Raw genomic sequence first — 19,509 nt, 5'->3', positions numbered from 1 at the left:
GTGGTGCTTTGAAAGATAAAAACATGATGATGTGTTGGACTTACCCTTTGTTTGTGGGAAGCAAAGAATAAATAGATGACTACATATACCATTTGGAAAATGGTAGATATGCCACAAACTATGACTATTGGTAATCTAGTACACTCCTCAACCTATCCTCTTGAGAAGCTTGGTACAAGTAGGTTGTGTGGTAATCCTCTTGAGAAGCTTTGGTACAAGTAAGTTGTTTTGGGCTTCAATAGGCATCCATCTTAAGTAGTAGCTATGCCCTAGACTCTCATGTCAAGAAGCATATTAGACTTTGTTAGCTAGGCCTCTCCAAGGAGGAGCTCATGGACCTTTTACAAGAAGTAGCCATGGATCATGCCGATATCCTGCAGGAGATCAAAGACCTCGCTGACAAAGACCCCTCGCACCGGAAATTGTTCGTCCATGGCCTCGTCTGGGAGACCTCCTCCGAGACTCTCAAGGTGGCCTTCGCTCCCTACGGTGACATCGACGAATGCCTGGCCATCATCGACAAGAAGACTGGCAAAGGAAAGGGCTATGGCTTTGTCACATTTAAGCATAGGGACAGCGCGTATAAGCGCACGCTCAAGGAGCCTAGCAAGAAGATCGATGGCGGCAAATGTGTCTGTCAGTTTGCATCCGCGGGGCCTTCGTCCACTCAATCGCAACTTGCACAGGCAGCATCTACCAGTCCGCGTAAGATTTATGTGGCGAATGTCCCCCGTGACATGCCAGCTGAGAAGGTCCTGGCGGCCGCGTTCTCCAAGTACGGAGAAATTGAAGAAGGTCCTCTAAGGTTTGATAAGCAGACAGGTAAGTCAAAAGGATATGCTTTGTTTATTTACAAGTCAGTAGAGTCTGTTAAGCGTGCTCTAGAAGAGCCTACGAAGACTGTGGAAGGACACCAGATGACTTGTAAGCTTGCAGAAGGGCAAAAGCAGAAAGCTGCTGCTGTAGATAATCAGATGCAGGGTGAGCCCTGCGGGCGTTGGGATTACATCTTCAGCTATGTAAAAACCTTCCAGGGATAGGGACATCCAGATAGGCTCCTTCCTGACCGTGTTCTTGTCGGCATGAGCCAGCACTTCATGAAGAGATATACTGAGTTGCTGATTCAAACGTGCCATAGACGTGGAGTGCATGCAATGGGAGGGATGTCTCCAAAGTCACAACTACTATCAAAGGGGTAGGTGAGATGGGAGATGTTATAACTATTGACTTGCAAGCAAACATCAACAGCATCGTGGGGAGGAGGGTAATAAAAGTTGGCAGAAGCTGAGGGCTAACAGAAGGAAGCATCATGGCATATGCCTTTGAGTACAATGACGAGAAGGGCAATTGCTTTTTCACAGATTTCCTGATTGTAGGCGAGAACCAGCAGGCATTTGACATGCAGGGAGACAGTGGCAGCCTGGTACTGATGCTTAAGGAAGGCAAGGAAAAGCCTAGCCCTGTGGGAATAATGTGGGGAGGCACAGCAAATCGTGGGTGCCTGAAACTTCAGAATGGAGATGCACTTGTGAATTGGACAAGTGCAGTGGATCTTGGGCGCCTCCTCAACTGTCTTCAACTTGATTTAATCACTAGCAATGCTGCTTTGGAAGGTAATTTCAGGAGCTTAGGCCACAGTTTGTCAATGTGCTCTGTTTTTTGTATCTCAACAACATGGGTGGATCAAGAGGCATGATTGGTGATGATGATCTGCATAATTTGCAGGATAAATTCAATTTGGTATCTTCTGTTGCTAGACATGTTCAAGTTGATAACTCAGCAAATCTGAAGGCTCCGAGGTAAGTGGAATGGAGGTTTCTTGTTCTTTTAGTAAAAAGCTTTCTGGGTTATGGGTTGAGGGTTATTATACAAAACATTAAAAAAAGATATGATAGGGAAAGGAGGAAGATTATCCTACTTTTGATGCATCTTTTTATTGGACTGCAAGGTCTAGAACTTGAACTTCTCTCATGGATGGGAACAATAATCAATAAGAGCATATGCATGTTGGATATACAGCTACTAAAATACAAGCACCTCTTTGCATCATTTGATGTGCAGGATTAGTTGAACTATGTTGATATATAATAGATTTCAGATAGAGATACTTCTCTAATTGTCAATTCTAAAAGTTCTTTCCCTTCCCGTCAGAAGTACGTTAAATTTGAGGTGGAGTTTTTGACTAGCGAATGAAAGCAAATTGATTAGAATAAGGTATGCCTTCCTTCAAACCACTGACTAAGTACTTTTTTCGTTTTCGAATCACTATATGGCACAGCAAGCCATGGCATGTCATTGAAGTAGTTGTCAAAATATCCTTGGTCTTCATCAGATGAGATAAACACAACCTCAAATTATGTGATAGCATCATTGATGCACAAAACAATGGTGCTATCATGCCCAAGAACAAGACCGTTTGGTGGAGACTAGATCATACTCTTCTATTGACTATCAGCATGAAGGATCAAAACCAGAGATGACCTATAATGACTTCAGCAATACATGCTTCTTCAGCATACATCTATAATATTTTTACTTGACAAATGTCACAGAGCATATCAGGCTCTAATACCATGAAGAAACTGTAAGCAAGAAGGGAATAGAGACGGAGCAAATAGAGATGGAGCTAGATGCGATCATCCTCTTCCATTATTCTCCAACAATTCTTCTATCTTCACAGTCTCACACACTACTAATACGATGACTAGGTTATACAACCAAACCATAGTTAACTAATACAAGTTAGTTTACTTCCAAGATTTTCAAGATTTTCTCACCTTTTGAGGCCTTCGGATAAGGTTTAGGAGGTCTCTTTCTCTGCATCTAGTCAGCAAGAGGGTGAAGTTAGGCTTGGAGAATTTATTGTTCATCGAATAGTCACTTCACTTGCGCTCTTCTTAGTGCTTCCTGAAGTTACCTAATTATTGGCTGCCCAAAAGACCTTACAGACAAACCCTCCCTCCGGAGTTTCTCTAGAGATACCGACCTTACAGACAAACCCTCCCTCGAGAGTTTCTGACCTCTTGGCAAGAAGCATCAGGCGAAGACTTGTAAGCTTCTTCGATGCACTCTAGAACCACTGGTGATTGGAATAGCAATCTTCATGTATATGATCTATAGTCCGTTTAGATTGTAAACTTCAAGGTAAACAATGGTTGATCAAATGTGTTTATTTTTTCAGTAAGCATCATAGTTAGACTTAAAGGTGCTACGAAGACACTACTTAAAAACATTATTTGATAGGTGGTTGGTGATATTGTACTGGAACTTGTGGTAATACTTGGCATGAAGCCCATGATGCAGGGATTCTTACTCTGAGCTTTGGAGTTGTGGCCCTCATGGGTGCTAACATTAATGCCATTCAAATTCCCCTTTTGGAATTTGGTGGTAGAGACTGTTTTGTACATATATATGATGTTTGCAGCTATTGTGACTTGTACATTCATAGTCTATCATTCCTTTGTTAACATGGTGGTCATTTAATTCACTTTCAAAGTTCATGTTTTGGAGGTAGATATATTTTCTGTCTTATGCTATTGAAGAGTTTGTCTTATAGAGTACTTCTTTGAGCACGCTTGATTTTTGAATTTAGGAACTTTGATGTCATCGAGACATGAGATGATCATTCAGCCTCAATCAGCGCAGCCAAATTTGCTTGTGGTGGTTTCAATTTGCTGAGCCCTAGTGCGGACAAGTATGGCTTCCTCCTAAAGTCATGGTTTTTACTTTGAATTTTTAGATTCTCAAGTCTATTTTGTTTTGGCTCAACTGTAAAACCACTTACCTGTAGATCAGTGGTGTTTTGTAACATAGAGGCAACAACAATGGGCATCAAGAGTACACATTATTATCAAGAAATGGCTTCTCGTGGCATAGTTTATGATATGGATATTGATCCATACAACAAGATAGCAGTAACTGTTGGACAGGTTGGAAGTTCTTTTCATGGAAGGTTACCATAAGTTTTATATTGAAACATGATTGGCTAATATGTTAAGTTATTTGTCTTGTATGGTTTCAGGATAAGAAGCTGAATATGCTCAATCTTGCTAGTGGGAAGTCTGTAAGATGCTTCAAACCAGAAGGAGAAGTTGGTGAGCCCATAAAAGTATGAACAATGAATTCCTTGTTTTCACCTGCTCAATTTACTGTCAGATGGTGTAAAGAACAGGGCAAAAAAGGTATGTGTGTTTTAATGTTTTACAAATGGTGCATAAGATCAAATTGATGTTGTTTTTACAAGGATTTCTACTCTCTTCAAATAAGAAAGCTCAATATAATAAGGATTGAACCTTGTTCTTCTTAAGGTTGACCACTTGAAGATAATTGGCAAAGCCACATCTCTTTATATCCCACTTTTTCTGTCTGTAGATTTGCTACTTTTGATCTTTAAGACATTGGGTTTGTGTACAATATTTGTCATCATAGTTTCCGATGTCTTTTGCCCCTTTCTGTGGTAGGTTCGCATTGATCCTAGTGGGTCATAAGTAGTTTGATCACATTCTTATAAGAGCATGCACATGTATGACATATCAGATGGAAGCATTTTATCCCTGGGGCAAGGTCATGCTGAAGTAATAACAGGGATAGCTTTCACGCCTGATTGCAAGCGGCTAATATTGATAAGTTTAAGGTGGCCTTTAGAGTTGTATATATGCTGACCTTGGCTTCTTTACTATAACTTTTTCACTTGGTGATGCTAATTTATGGTTTTCAAAGAGTTCAATGGAGAGAGTTGCATATTTGTTTGGAGGCTTCCTAATCTTCTGACTAAGATGATGTGGAAGTGCTGTAGTTCTGACTCAAAAGGGCAACTAAACAGGCCAAGGTTGCAGAGACCATTCTAGAAAATGATGAGGGTGAATTAGAAGATTTAAGTTTTTGTTCTTTTGAATCAATATGGGAGGCCAAAGTTTGTAGTGCAACATGTTTTTGAAATATTGACATCAACATATACGTTAATATGAATAAATATGGAAACTCCAGCTGAATTTTTATGATGCCTTTGGTGCCCAAGAAAACATCTTGCTTCAGCTGGATTTCCATATGATGGTTTAGTTTGCCTCTGGGATTTCAAGTCTGCAGCATTGATAGCCAAAGTCAGAGCAACAACTATATCCATGCCAAAAAGTGGGATTCATGTTGCTTTAGATGGAAGTTTTTTTGTTACAGCAGGTGCTAATCACTTGAAACATTGGACTATCAGGTCAAATGCAGGACATCAATGATCTGGAATAGGCTTAGGTCTTGTTCTAGATGGGGGAAATGTTCATCTTGGTAGTCTGTGTGAAAATTCTTTTACAGTAGTAACATCTTGAGAAGATTCACGAGATGGAGATGTCCAACCGGTTTATGCCTTGACCTACACAGGCATGCCCAAGTAGGCTTTAACCAACTTTTTCTATTTGGCACTTTTCTCAATTCTGCTACTAATTTAGTATAATTAGTGAATTGAGGATTGTGGTTGACACATATGATGTTCAACACGAATAGTATGCCTTTTACATTCTGAACTTGCATTGAAAAATTGGGTTAATCTTAAGGTATCCTCTGATATGCAAGCAAGGATCTCTCTGTGGTTGCCTATCTGCAAACATAAACAACAGTTTCAGCTACTTGTTGCAGGTTCGACAAGGCCATGGTTTAGCCATTTCAAATTTGCACATTTCTTTTGCATGCAGTGATGGTATTGTGCAGATTTTCATGCTTGAGTCTCTTGCATTTACTGCAACTTTTCCTTGACCAGTGCCATTTGGATTCCATGACTTGACAGATACACACACATGCTCCTGAGTCCTACCTTGCCACACATAATGTAAATGGGATCTCATATCCTGATGCTGTTGCTTGTCAATTTGCAACATCGCACAAGCTTGGTAAGTTTTATTTTGAGATAGCATTAGTGAGTCCTTACATTGAGAAGAAACTTAAAGCTATTAGGTGTATAGTGCTTCATTTTTGATAATACATTAGTCAGGTTTCTCTTCAATCACTATTTTTACATCAAATATTTTGGTTCTTCCAGTTGTTGTATATGTTGATCATAGTTTCTTTGTTTGGGATATTGAGAACTTTTCAAAGGTCAGGACCTCTATTCCAGTATTGTTCAGGCCTATGCTTCTTAGAAGTTGTTGAGTTCTCTATTGAGTGGAAGATTAATGGTATTTGTAGCCTCTTTAACACTGTCTCTTTTGTGACCTTGGGAGGGTTTGTAGTGCTATTAAAGAACTTGTAAGTAACAACTTAAAAATGCTTGGGACATCAGAGGACATATTTGAATGCATTGCATGTATCCTCTTTGTCATAGGTTAGATCTGCATGATACATAGCATGTATCACTTCTCTATTGCTGAAGTATTTTTGAAAAAGGCCATGGTAGTTATGCATCATAGTTCAAAAGAATCATACTCTATCCTCTGATATGGTCATGTGGGGAACCTCCCCTAGCACACTCTACCCCCCTCCCTTGTTGCTTATAAGCACATATCCCACTCATGTGTTGATGAGTCACCTCCTTCCTTGAAGGAAACAGGGAGTGGAAAGGAATCACCTCATATTTAGACCTAGTCCCACCCTCCCGATTGATCAATGCCAAGTTTGGATTAGTTTTGGGTTGCATGAAAGTGTATCTTCCATGTTGGGTTGTTTTTCACCCATTTTGGGTTGTTTGGGGGCAAATCTGAAGGATAACTTAGTTGTGAGTAAGGGATAGGTGCTGAAGCTCTAGGATAGCAGGGCAACTTGATGTTGAGCAGATTCTAGGGCTGCAAATGATAGGATGCCCTAAAAACGAGGTTATTGACAAGTGTTGGTGCAGAAATTAGGGTTTCAGACAATAGAACCCTAATAACCAGCAAGTGACCTTATTTTTTATCTTTGAAACAATAGAGATTGCTGTTACAGCACTTTCTTGGTAGCATATTGAATTTCTCTCTCTCCTCTACTATGTTCTGCCTCATCTTAGCAAATCTGAAGATATTCAACATTGTTTTGGTGAAATCACGCCTTATTACTGTTGTAAGTAGGGTTTTTCTGTTGTCTCAAGAAGTGCACCATTGAATATTTTGGCCATTCTCAGTTTTGCTCACCTGTTTGAAGGTGGACAACTCTTATATGCTCTTGGAGGTTTGGCAACAATGATGGGTCAGGGGCTTCTTTTGCTTGGCTGGCAAGCATTGGAGAAATATAATCTTCAAGTTGCACTTAGTGTACAGTGGTTCATGGTGCAAAAACAAGTTATAATAAAAGATATAGTCATTGGAAGATTAAGCCTAGATAATGTTAATGTAGTAGAATAGGGACAATTTGGATTTCACATTATAGTTTGCTACTTAATTGGCAAAAATTCTATTATTCACTTTTACTTTATTAAAATCACTTTTTAAATAAATTATTTTTTTATTATTATTTATATAAAAAATATTAAAATGACATTCTATGAGATTTGATTATGTCATTATATGCCTCCTATATGCTAAGTTTATATGATAAAGTTACTACATAAATGTGATATGTTATAATTTATTATATGGTAACTTTTTCGATGAAGTTACTATATAGATAATGTCTATTTCTGAAGTTACTATATAGTAATTTTTTAATAAAGTTACTATATAGATAGTTATGATAATAAACTTCCTATATAGTAAGTTAACCAAAAAAAGCTTTCTATATGGTAAGTTAACTAGAAAAATGTTTCTATATTGGAAACTATGTTTCTAGATTGGCAATCTAGTAAAGTTTGATTTTTCCTATATTAGACTCTTTCTAGTTATGTGGAAATCTAACTAGCAAATTCTCTTTTTTTTCCTATATAGTAAGTGGTTTAGAGTTTCTTGTGATATGGAAGATAGCAGGGAAGGAGACGAGCTTTTTCGGAAGAAAAAAAAGAGGACGGAAGGAAGCACAAAGGTGGACACTGCTGTGAAAAAGGTGATGAAAAGGGGAAGCTGAATATCAGGACGAAAGCTGAAGAAGGAGGTGGGAAAAACGAGGCTCTACTACACAGGGTGCCGAGAGTGAAAGGCGAACTTAGAAGAGGTGAACGAAGGGACTTCGACGTAGTAGAAGGAGATGCAGAAGACAAGGAGGCCATGATGCAGCAGCTAAAGAAGGGAGAATGATGAAGGTAATCCAGAGGAGGTTTGTTTGGCATACGAAGAGCTTTGGAAAGTGAAGCTTGCAGACGCAACGAAAGGAGGAGCAATACCGAAACCTGCTGATGAGGACGATAAAGACAAGACTTGCTGACCAAGGTGGCGAAACGAAGGAGGAAGGAACAACTGGAAGTACCGAAGGTCGAAGGACGTGAAGACGACGGACTGGGGGAAAACACAGCAAAGGAGAAGAAGCTGAAGAAAATGCAAAAGTCCAGGATGAGGACGCGATGCAGTTAAAGAAGCGGTCAAGGTGGAGGAAAGCTTGGAGGAAGCAGAAAATTAATGACTGCTAGTGCGACAGAGATGAAGATAGGCACCATCATCTGATCGTAGATGCATCGATGATTATGCTCTCTGGAGGAGTACCGGAAGAGGGTACGACAGGTGATAAAAGAAGACAAAGCTGAAGACAAGGAAGAAGAGCTGTGACGACGGGAGAATCGGAGGATGGAAAGCCAAAGTTGACGAGTCGGGAGATGAAGCATTGCTCATGAAATTGTAAAGACAGCGGTGAGATCGGAGAGTGACGAAGGTAACAAAGATGAAGGGCTTCTGGCAGGCCGGAGGGCTTGTGTGTATCCTAAACAATGACGAAGGAGAGCTGAAGAATTATATGAAGGATGGGACACAAAATACAACGTAGCTGAGGGGTGGGAGAGAAACTGGCTGAAGGATGCAAGATAGCGACGATGAATGAAGACTGTACATGGTATTCGACTTGTCGCGGGTTATTCTGATATCGGAAGAGGGCAGCAACAACGACAAACCCATGGCAAGCTAGTTGAGTTATCGTGAGCCTTATTTTGAAGGTATTCAAATGAAACACCTCCTTTGGGACTATAATTGGTAGTTCCATTACTTCAATTGCCCTCCTTTCATGCCTAACCATGGTAGAATTGCCCTCTCTTGTAAGCAAGGAGCCTTGAATATCTTTGGGAGAGACAGGCTACTTATTGTTCCAATGGATATGATGAATCAGTGGTTTTTTTTTTTTTAAGTTCCAAGAAAAGCTTCATAGAGATTCAGACTACATGAAAAATTTATTGACATGAGTTTTTACCAAGCCGTTTATTGGAGATGCTCCCAATCAGATGTAGCTGATTATGTCTCATATTATCTGAAATTGAGCTTTCAAATTGAATATAATCTCGCTAGATTGATCTTCTATCTTGAAATTTGTCAAGGTCTTCTATAGACGTGACTTTGCTTTCAAAAACCCTTCGACATCTTTGGTGAACCCGACGTGAAAGCGTCGCATAAATTTCAGGATGGGAGATACTTCAGCATCATTTTCAGCCTCTTCTACGATTCCTGCTGCGTCCTCTACTTCAGCTCCATCATTGACTGCTGCGTCAAGTACTTCAACGGATGATCTAAAGCAGATTTTGCAGAATATGTCCATGTATATGCAGCTTCAAAATCAGCAAACACAATTGTATATGCAGCAGCAGCAGCAATTGCATCAATAGCAGTTGTCTCAGCAAAGGCAACTATATTCGGAGCAGGAGAATGCAATTAGCGCGACTAAGGCGATTGAAGCAGTTGAGAATGAGAAGAAGCTATTTGATGGCCGTAATGTTTCAGCATATTTGAAGACATATGAGATCAAGATGGGGTTTTTTGGAGTTCCAGCTGGACTTATGAGTAAGTATTTCCTTCGTCTTATCACACCCGCCTTGAGGGCGAAAGTGACTGATCTTTTTATTCAAAATTCTCATTGGCAAGATTTTAAGAAGGCCCTGAAAGAAGAGTATTTCCTTGAGGACTTTGGGATGGCTACACGGCGGTCATTCCGAGAGTGGGTCTACATGCCAAACAAAGGTTTAGCTGCTTCAGAGTTGATTTGAGAATTTGAAGAGAGGTATAGTCAGCTTGATGCCATTGAACAAAGAGCATTGGATGTTGAGAAAGTTGAGCTTTTCTTGCAAGCTGCAAATCCTGCTCTTTAGGAAGAATTGGGAGAGCTTCTTGAGGATCGAACGAAGCCTATGGGTCTTAAAACGGATTGGCAAGATGCCTAGGATGCAGTCTCGACTTTGACCAAGAGGAGGATATGGAAGACCCACCTTCAGAATGGATCTATGACACCGACGCCGTCTTCTGCTCCTATGTCTGCTTCTATCCCTGTTATTTCTTCTCCTCCTCAGCCAGTTTCATGGCCTATGCCATTGCCTACTGTTTCTACTCCTCCTATTCCTCCTGCTCCAAGACTGATGCCGGCTCCTTCTGCTCCAAAACCATCCACTCCGTCGGTGCCTACCTCTCTTGATGACATAATCAAAGGCATAACGGATTTGACACTGGAGTCAATTAAAGCAGAATTGGTGGGAAATTTGAAAGAGCAGTTTGCTTCGACTCCGCCTACTATTTCTTCTAGTGCTCCTACTGCACCTAGGAGTGCTCCTAATGCACCTAGGAGAGATCGAAGATGTATTTGGTGTGATAGTACGGACCATCAGCATTGCAGGGATTGTGAATCTTTTCAGGATGCAAGGAGGAAGAATTTGGTATTTTGGGGACAAGATGGTAAGATTTGGTTGACTGAAACAGGAGCTCCGCTCCCTACCAACTTTGGGAAAGGCGGAATGAAGAAGTTAGTGGATGACATGGCTGCGCGTACTTCTTATGTGCCAGGTAGAGGAGATGCTTCTGCATATGGAGTCTAGATTGAGAAAGGATCAGAGAATCAGTCAGCATTATGGACTTATGCTATGGAGACGGCAAAGTTTGACTAGTGCAGGCTCTAGCATCAGATCTGAGACAGGTTGGGATTCGCCTGTTGACAGGTACTCTATTTATGCCTACTTCGCTAAGTCTCAGGGAGCAGATGTACTTGTTGAGGAAAAGCGTAAGAGGGATGAAGAAAATCCAAGTGCAGTTAAAAATACTAGAGGGGGTGAGTTTGTTACTCCACCTACTACAGGACCGTCTTTGAGACCAGGGCCAGAACGACAGATGGAAGATGCTCAAAAAAGAGAAAAGAGGCAAGAGCCTAGAGAGAGAAAGCAGCCAGGGTTTAGATTGATGTGTGATATTGAGACATCTACAGACATGAAGAAAATCTTTAATGATAAGATACTTGGCAGTGAGGTGACTTTTACTATTCCTGAGGTTTTGGGCATCTCGAAAAGAGAGTTTCAAGAGGTCTTGAAGAGGAAAAGACATGCATTGCCTACTATTGATACATAGGGAGTTTTGATTGGGGAGTTGGATGAGGATGAGGATGAGGTTATGGTTTAGAATGCTTCTGTTTTTCCACAGATAGAGAAGAGGGTTCAGCCTATGCATTATGCTGAAATTGATGAGCCTGTCTTGCTACCGCGTAGTCACTTTTCGCGGAGTCATTGGGCTAGGGCAACTACAAAAACGATGGTAAAAATTGGAGAGAAACAGGTGCCTTATGTTGCTTTGGTGGATCATGGTTCAGAGATTAATCTCATAGTTCGTGGAGTTTATGAGAGTAACAGATGGCCTATGGATGTAGAGCATGGGTGGCGTATGAGAGCTGCCAACAACACTGCCGGTGATTTGTATGTTGCATGTCCCAGTGTCAGGGTTTCTATTGGAGATGTAGAGGAGGATTTCCATTTCTTTGTGCAGGATTCATGCTCTTATCCCATAATTCTTGGACAGCCATTCATCACAGAGATGCGCATGGAAACAAAGGTAATGGATGATGGATCTGCTTATGCACAGATTCGCAGTAAAGATGGCCTGAGAGCAGTTCAGTTTATGACTGTGTGTGTGAACCATGTTAGAAACAGGGATACTCTCAGAGATGCACCTTTGCCCACTATGAGGGATTCGGGTTTTCTTTAGGTACCGCCGTTTCGCGAGACGATGGTGGTACAGAGCAGAGGAGATTGGAGTTCTCGCCTCCTGGCAGTAGTGTTTTCTCCTCCGATTTTGTTGGGATTTCAGCAAACAGTTCGATGAGCTATCAGAAGACTTCTAAGTTGCCTAGAGCTACCAGGCAGTACATATGCAGGAAGGAGAAAATTTTGAAAAATGCAGGAATTTTGGAGGATGATGAGCACATAGATGGGATGTATGACAGTATGATTTGTGCAGATACGATGATAGAGATGGAAGATATACTGAAAGCTGATATGCAGAGTTGTCACAGTAATGTATTAATGCAATCCCTGGACATGTTTCATGAAATTGCAGATTTTGTGTCACAGATAGAGTTAGAGGTTGAGGTGACTCAGCAAAAAGTGTTGAGTGCTGAAGAAATTCAGCAAACAGAGTTTCCGGCTGATTATGATCAGCTTACAGAGACACAGATGGCTGAAAACTTTTAGCCAACAGAGTTTATTGCTGAAATATTTCAGCATCCAGAGTTTAGGGCTGTTCCTATGCAGTCCATAGAGTAGAGGGCTGAGGATATTCAGCCAATGGAGTGCAGAATTGTTGATTTACAACAAGATTTGAGTAATGCAGAGGATCATAATGAAGCCAGGGTTGACATGAAATACAAGACTATGGATAAGAATGTGGATTCTATAGGCAAGATTACAGAGTATTATTCTATCACTTCATAGGTACAGAGATTCATTGGAGCTTGTGTGTTTTACATGATTTGGATACCCCATTTTGCACACATAGCAGATTGTTTATATGAGCTGTTTCGAAAGGGGTAGAAATTATTTTGGGATGAGAGTCACACTAGAGCCATGCAAAAATTGAGAAAGTTTTTGCAAATTTTTTGGAAGATGGTGAAAAGATGGTTTGGACCGACATGTCTTTGATAATGCAACATATGAGTTGACAGAATTGGATGGGATAGTGCTTAGAGTGCCTATTGCAAGAAAAAGAATCAATATTTTCAAGAAAAGAGATGATGAGAATTATGCATTGGAAGAATTTGCAAGAAAAGAGCAACAAAAAGAAACTCCAGTAGAAGAAACAGATGATATGACTAATAATCTTGTTGATATACTGGAAATACACAATGAAGAGATTGATCTGTTTGTGGATCTTGATGATAATGATCATGGGTAGTTGGCCCATCCGGAGGATGTGCAGGATAAGAGGGGCTGGATGTCGTACTGCTGCGCATCCGAGGTGTGGAATCCACCAATAAGTTGTGTGTGTGACATTTGTTACTTTGTACATACTTAGTTGTTGTGTTTGCATTTTGTTTTGCGTGGGTAGTATAGTAGAGAGAGGGGTCTTTTGCTGCATTTTCTTTCAGCTGGGGTTGCACCTGATAGATCCTTCTTCAATAATGATGGGCATGCGAAGTCTTCTATGTCTTTTCTTGGCTTCCAATTCCTGGGTGAAAAGAAGGAATGGATCTCCAGATTTTACTCCCTTGGCATTTTTATCAAGTTGGGATGCTTTTCAAAATCAAGTGCTAATACATGCCCCTCTCCTTGTTAAAGAGCAAGTTGGAGATATGTCCAGATCTATGTGATGGGTAAACAACTGCAATATGCTATTGGGAGACATTGTTGAAGGCAAAGGGCTTTTCTTCTTTGATAGTAGCTATAGACCTGAGCTACTTACTCAGCAGTACATTGGCATAACTGAAACAATTTTTTTGGTTCATAACACTCTGATGAATGAAGTGTGCTACAAAAAGATTTTGAATTCAATAAAGCGTGAGAAACAAGCAATGGTCTTTGTGCACTCCCGAAAGGATACTAGCAAGGTTGCTTGCATACTGGTTGAAATGACATAGAGGAATGGAGAGATTGGGTATTTTACCACAAAAGATCATGCTCAGTATGGGATCTATAAGAAAAACAATTGTGAAATCAAGAAATCGCGAGCTGGGTGAACTTTTTAGCTCTGGATTTGGGATATACCATGCTGGCATGTTACGATCTGACGGAAACCTTACAAATTGGCCCAATAAGGTTTTGGTATACGCTGCAATATTAGCGTGGAAGGGGCCGCTTTTCTGGGCAGAGAGAGAGAAGCTTTACCGGCCTGGAGAAGAAAAAGCAGGGATCCAGAGAGTTCCTGTTTTTGGACGCGGTTGGTCCTCATGGGAAAAACATGAAGATGACGGTGCTGAAGTGGGGAGAAAAAGCTGATATGGAAGATAGCAGGGAAGGAGACGAGCTTTTTTGGAAGAAAAAAAAAGAGGATGGAAGGAAGCACGAAGGTGGACACTGCTGTGAAAAAGGTGATGAAAAGGGGAAGCTGAATATCAGGACGAAAGCTGAAGAAGGAGGTGGGAAAAACGAGGCTCTACTACACAGGGTGCCGAGAGTGAAAGGCAAACTCAGAGGAGGTGAACGAAGGGACTTCGATGTAGCAGAAGGAGATGCAGAAGACAAGGAGGCCATGATGCAGCAGCTAAAGAAGGGACGAATGATGAAGGTAATCCAGAGGAGGTGTGTTTGGCATACGAAGAGCTTTGGAAAGTGAAGCTTGCAGACGCAACGAAAGGAGGAGCAATACCGAAACCTGCTGATGAGGACGATAAAGACAAGACTTGCTGACCAAGGTGGCAAAACGAAGGAGGAAGGAACAACTGGAAGTACCGAAGGTCGAAGGACGTGAAGACGACGGACTGGGGGAAAACACAGCAAAGGAGAAGAAGACGAAAGAAGCTGAAGAAAATGCAAAAGTCCAGGATGAGGCTGCGATGCACTTAAAGAAGCGGTCAAGGTGGAGGAAAGCTTGGAGGAAGCAGAAAATTAACGACTGCTAGTGCGACAGAGATGAAGATAGGCACCGTCATCTGATCGTAGATGCGTCGATGATTATGCTCTCTGGAGGAGTACCGAAAGAGGGTACGACAGGTGATAAAAGAAGACAAAGCTGAAGACAAGGAAGAAGAGCTGTGACGACGGGAGAGTTGGAGGATGGAAAGCCAAAGTTGACGAGTCGGAAGATGAAGCATTGCTCATGAAATCGTAAAGACGGCGGCGAGATCGGAGAGTGACGAAGGTAACAAAGATGAAGGGCTGCTGGCAAGCCGGAGGGCTTGTGTGTATCCTAAACAACAACGAAGGAGAGCTGAAGAATTATATGAAGGATGGGACACAAAATACGACGTAGCTGAGGGGTGGGAGAGAAACTGGCTCAAGGATGCAAGATAGCGATGATGAACGAAGACTGTACGTGGTATTCGACTTGTTGCGGGTTATTTTGATATCAGAAGAGGGTAGCAACAACGACAAACCCATGGCAAGCTAGTCGAGTTATCGTGAGCCCTATTCTGAAGGTATTCAAATGAAACACCTCCTTTGGGACCATATTGAAGGATGGATTTTAGGCCCCGAAACGTGCCTAAAAATAGTAGAAAAATGTGGAAATGCGGGGAAAAATACCAGATCGCGAAGGCGGCGGCTTGACCTAGGACGATTTTAAGCATTAAGTGCTTGACGGACGCCCGTGCGACACTCCGTGAATTTTCATAATTTTTTCGGGCGCCCTGCCAGTCAGTGAAGCTGCAGGCCTGTCCGGGATGTTGAGACGAGCTCACAGGAATTTTCAGATCGAAGTTCGGAGTCCGGATGTGGAAGATAGCCAAAAACCGGCCGGGACGCCCAAGTGAGTGGCCAAAGTTGAAATGCCAAAGGGTGTGATTAGTGGGGGTGCCCTTTGGGAGCCCCCCACCCAAAATTGACGAAAATAGGCGAACCCATGAACTCGTCTGCAACGCGGCGGAAAAAAACGCCCCTCCCCCCATAATCGATTCATGGCTTACATGTAAGCCATAGCTACGAGCACTCAGGCCTGATCAAGACATTGTGCCGATCAAATCGCCGGTCTCCGCTCCCGCAATGGTGGACTGTAGAGAGAGAGAGAAAATCAGTCTTTCTCTCTCCTCCCTCTCTCTCCTCTTAGCCCCCGTTCGTGCTTGAAGGAATAGGATGGAGATGGACGGCCGGATGGATGCCGATTCTTGACGGGATGAAAGAGCAATGCAAAACCATTGTAGATTGTTGATTCCAAGCAGAATTCATGGCTGGAAATCAGTCGGGGAACGCGCCAAATTTAAGGAAAAAACCCGCAAGGCACGGTAATAATTGTTTTTACAAAGGAAATGGCCTTTTGACGCAAATTTGGTTGATAAAAATGTGTTCATATGGATTGAGTTTTGAGTATGTCGTGCTTTGAGTTGTTTTCTAGCTGTTCATCATTTAAAAATCAGGAAAAACATGTGTGGGATAGCAGAAAATAGAAAACCAAGACACGAAAAACCCATAAAAATGAAGGAAAATAGGGTTTTTTTTTGGCTAAAAATGATGCAATAAATTAATCCACACCTACTAAAATTTCTGTTTCTGCTGAAATGAACTAAGGGCCACAGCCCATAAACTGAACTTAATTTTTAGCAATTAAAAAATCGAAGAAAATGGGGCAATTTACAAGAAAATGATAGAAAAACCCTAAAAAATAGGGAAAATTTATATTTTGGGCTTCGAAAAATTGGAAAAATTATGAGTAATGTCCGTGAATGTATAGCAAGGCTGAGGCATGAAGATTTGCTTCAGCTCAGCCTTGTTTCCGTGTTTTAGTTCGGTTTTGTCCGCTTTTGATATGAAAAAATAAGGGAAAAAGCCGTAAATACCATGCAACGAAGCACAATCGTTAGAAAGGAACCATGAAAGGGATGTTTTGCACTTGTGCACGATACTGTTTTACTACATGTATGAGCACTAGGCATCCACCAAATGCATGGAGCATGAAAAGAATTTAAAAGTATCAGTGATCAGCTCTTGGACATGCATTGCAATTGGCTTATGAGGATATGACCTACGTTGAGAGGCAGTGAGATACCCATACTGTAGACTAGTCGTGGGGTCCTAAAGGGGAAAGCAAGCAAGGAAATGGTACATTCCTGGACACGTTTATTTGGTACCTTGAGTGACTTATGTGCGATGTGTTTATATGTTGAGCGACGCACTGAGGGGCCAATCCCCAAGGTATAGGAGAGTCGCAGAGGGTTGACGGCATTCAGCCGTAGGAGGAACCCCATGTGTATGTGATTCGAGCCTTTTGGCTATGTGAAAGGGGACTCCCTCTGAGGAGTAGTGGGTGAGAGATAGCAAGTTGGACTACAAACGATTAAAACATACAAACGCAATGTTTAGGAAGGCAAGATTTTGACAGACGCTCCTGGCCGCGAGGCCGAGGGGTTGTCTTGTGCATAGTGACGAGGCCCGGCTAGTGCATGAGCCAGTGCCGGCCCGTTTTAGGTCCATCAGTGGTGCGTTTGCCGGGAGCCGCTTACAAGTGGCGGTTCTCGAATCCTGGTTGTTTAGGGACCAACTAGCAATTTATGCCAAAGGATACTGAGATTAATCCATTATGTATTGATAAGCATCGTCTAGCAGAAATCCAAAAGCAAGAAAGAGACGAAAGAGCTAGGCGACGTGCTGAAATTTTTAGGAGATATTCCCCTAAGCGCAACGGTGCTGAACCCTTAGGAGGGAGTGGATCTAGTGGTCTTAGGACCACAAGCAGTAAGTTAGGAGAAGGTGGAAGCTCTAGTGCTCCCCTTCCTTCTATAAGCCAGTCCACGTCAAGTACGGGAGGTGTAACCCCACCGTCCCCTATTCCTAGTGCAAATCCAATCCTTGTCATGGCACAGCCTATTGCAATTCCAACAGGAACGACGGATTTTTCGGCTCTAGGTTACCCGCTACCCATTTTTAATGGGTTAGTTGAGGAAGATGTGGAACTCCACATTAGGGAGTTTCAAAAGCTGATGTTTAATTGTCGCATTCAAGAGGAAGGACATTTAATGATGTTCTTGAATATGACTCTCAAAGGAAGAGCCGGTATATGGTATCATGGTTTAGAAGCCGGAACCATATTGAATGTTGATTCATTTTATGGAGCTTTTCGAAGGGAGTTTGCCCCTGAAAGGGGTGGGCAATATTGGTTGCGTGTACTTAACGTGACCCGCCAAGAACCACACGAGGATATTCGTGCTTATGCGAAGAAGATAAAAGAGGTTTTCCGTAAGTTGGACACCTCTATTCCTATCCCCGCAGCGGCCCAATTGCAATATTTCCTTCATGGTTTGGACTTTAATATCCAATTGCAGTTGAGTAGTGTTCCCTTGGGGGATATAGACACTGCCATTACACGAGCACAAGAGGTGGAATCCCGACTACAAGCGGCCTATGCTTCTCGAGCAATTCGAATATGGGTTTAGTGTTGGGAAACAATGTGCCAATGGCCAATGGCAGTAGTGGCCAAGGGATAACAATGGCTAACCCTAATGGGAGAGGGAACATGATGTAGAATGTGCCTTTATTACCAGCTCCCCCTAGCATGTCGATGCTTATGGGCAGTCAAATGGCTTCAAGTGGTGGAGGCCAGGCGATCAATTCTAACACCATTCCTGTGGCTCAACAACCAGTGCCTAATCGAATTGTTAGGCCGATGGAACGACATGGTAATGACCAAGGCTATGAGTCGAGTTCTTCCAATGTTCTTGGCGAGGTTAAGGACATGATGAAGCACTATACGGACATGATCAGTGAACAGTATAGACAAATAGCCCTGGATGTCAACTTCCTTAAGAAGCAGCAAAATCTAATAGGGAGCCGACGCCCCGAAGAGGGTGGCCCATCTAGATTTAGCTGTAAGTGGTGTGGTGGGCAGCACTTCCCTAGGAACTGCCCTAATGTTAAATGCGACATTTGTGGAAAGTCTGGCCACTTAGCCGCCACGTGCTGGAGTAAGATTAGTTCCCTCCAGCAAGGAAGTAAATAGCCGGGTCCGATTAATCATAGAGCACAAGGTAATGATCTTTCGCAGAATGATGGACCAAGACAGATACTGCAAAGGGGAAAAGCCACTGTAGAAGAGCTACCCCAAGGCAACGGAGTTAGCCTCATTGAAGCGGTACATGTTGATGGTGCGGAGACCTCTAGCCTAAGAGCCGTGACAAGAGGCCAAAAGGCTAAAGAGGGCGATAAGGATAATGCAAAGCCGGTTGAGGGAAACCCTAAACAAGGGGACAAGGGGACGCAAGTCCTAAAGCCTGATTTGGAAGGGGGACCCTTAAAACCGGTTGACAGCAAAGTAGATCCTAAAAAGGATAAAGAAATGCCAAGGAAGAAGGCGAGAGCTAGAAAAGAGGCTCCAAAGCCGGTTCAGAAACCGAAAGAGAGGATGGTTTGGCGAGAGAAGAGAGCTTTGACCACATATCATGATTTTGATTTGGCAAGTTCTCTTTGCGAAGTCAAGCCAGACGTGAACCTCTTGCAGCTTATTAAATTATCGCCTGGAGTACGCAAGGAGTTCAAGAAGATCTTGCGGATCAGGTATATTGTAGAACCTATGGGCGTAGCGAGAGTAGGAGAAGACTGGATGGGTTATGCTGAAAAGAATTGCCCTAGGGTTCCAGCATATGTCGATGGGATTTTAG

At 42.2% G+C, this 19,509-nt stretch overlaps 1 pseudogene; it reads left to right on the top strand.

Moving 5' to 3' along the window:
• Positions 1-356: 356 nt before the first annotated feature.
• Positions 357-1,040, top strand: LOC148028198 (UBP1-associated protein 2C pseudogene; annotated as a pseudogene).
• The last annotated feature ends 18,469 nt before the right edge of the window (positions 1,041-19,509 follow it).

The sequence above is a fragment of the Lygodium microphyllum genome, chromosome 12, assembly GCF_053477565.2.
Source record: "Lygodium microphyllum isolate KBCC chromosome 12, Lygodium_microphyllum_v1.1.10, whole genome shotgun sequence".
Taxonomy (NCBI): Eukaryota; Viridiplantae; Streptophyta; class Polypodiopsida; order Schizaeales; family Lygodiaceae; genus Lygodium; species Lygodium microphyllum.
This window is presented reverse-complemented; position numbering and strand designations above follow the sequence as displayed.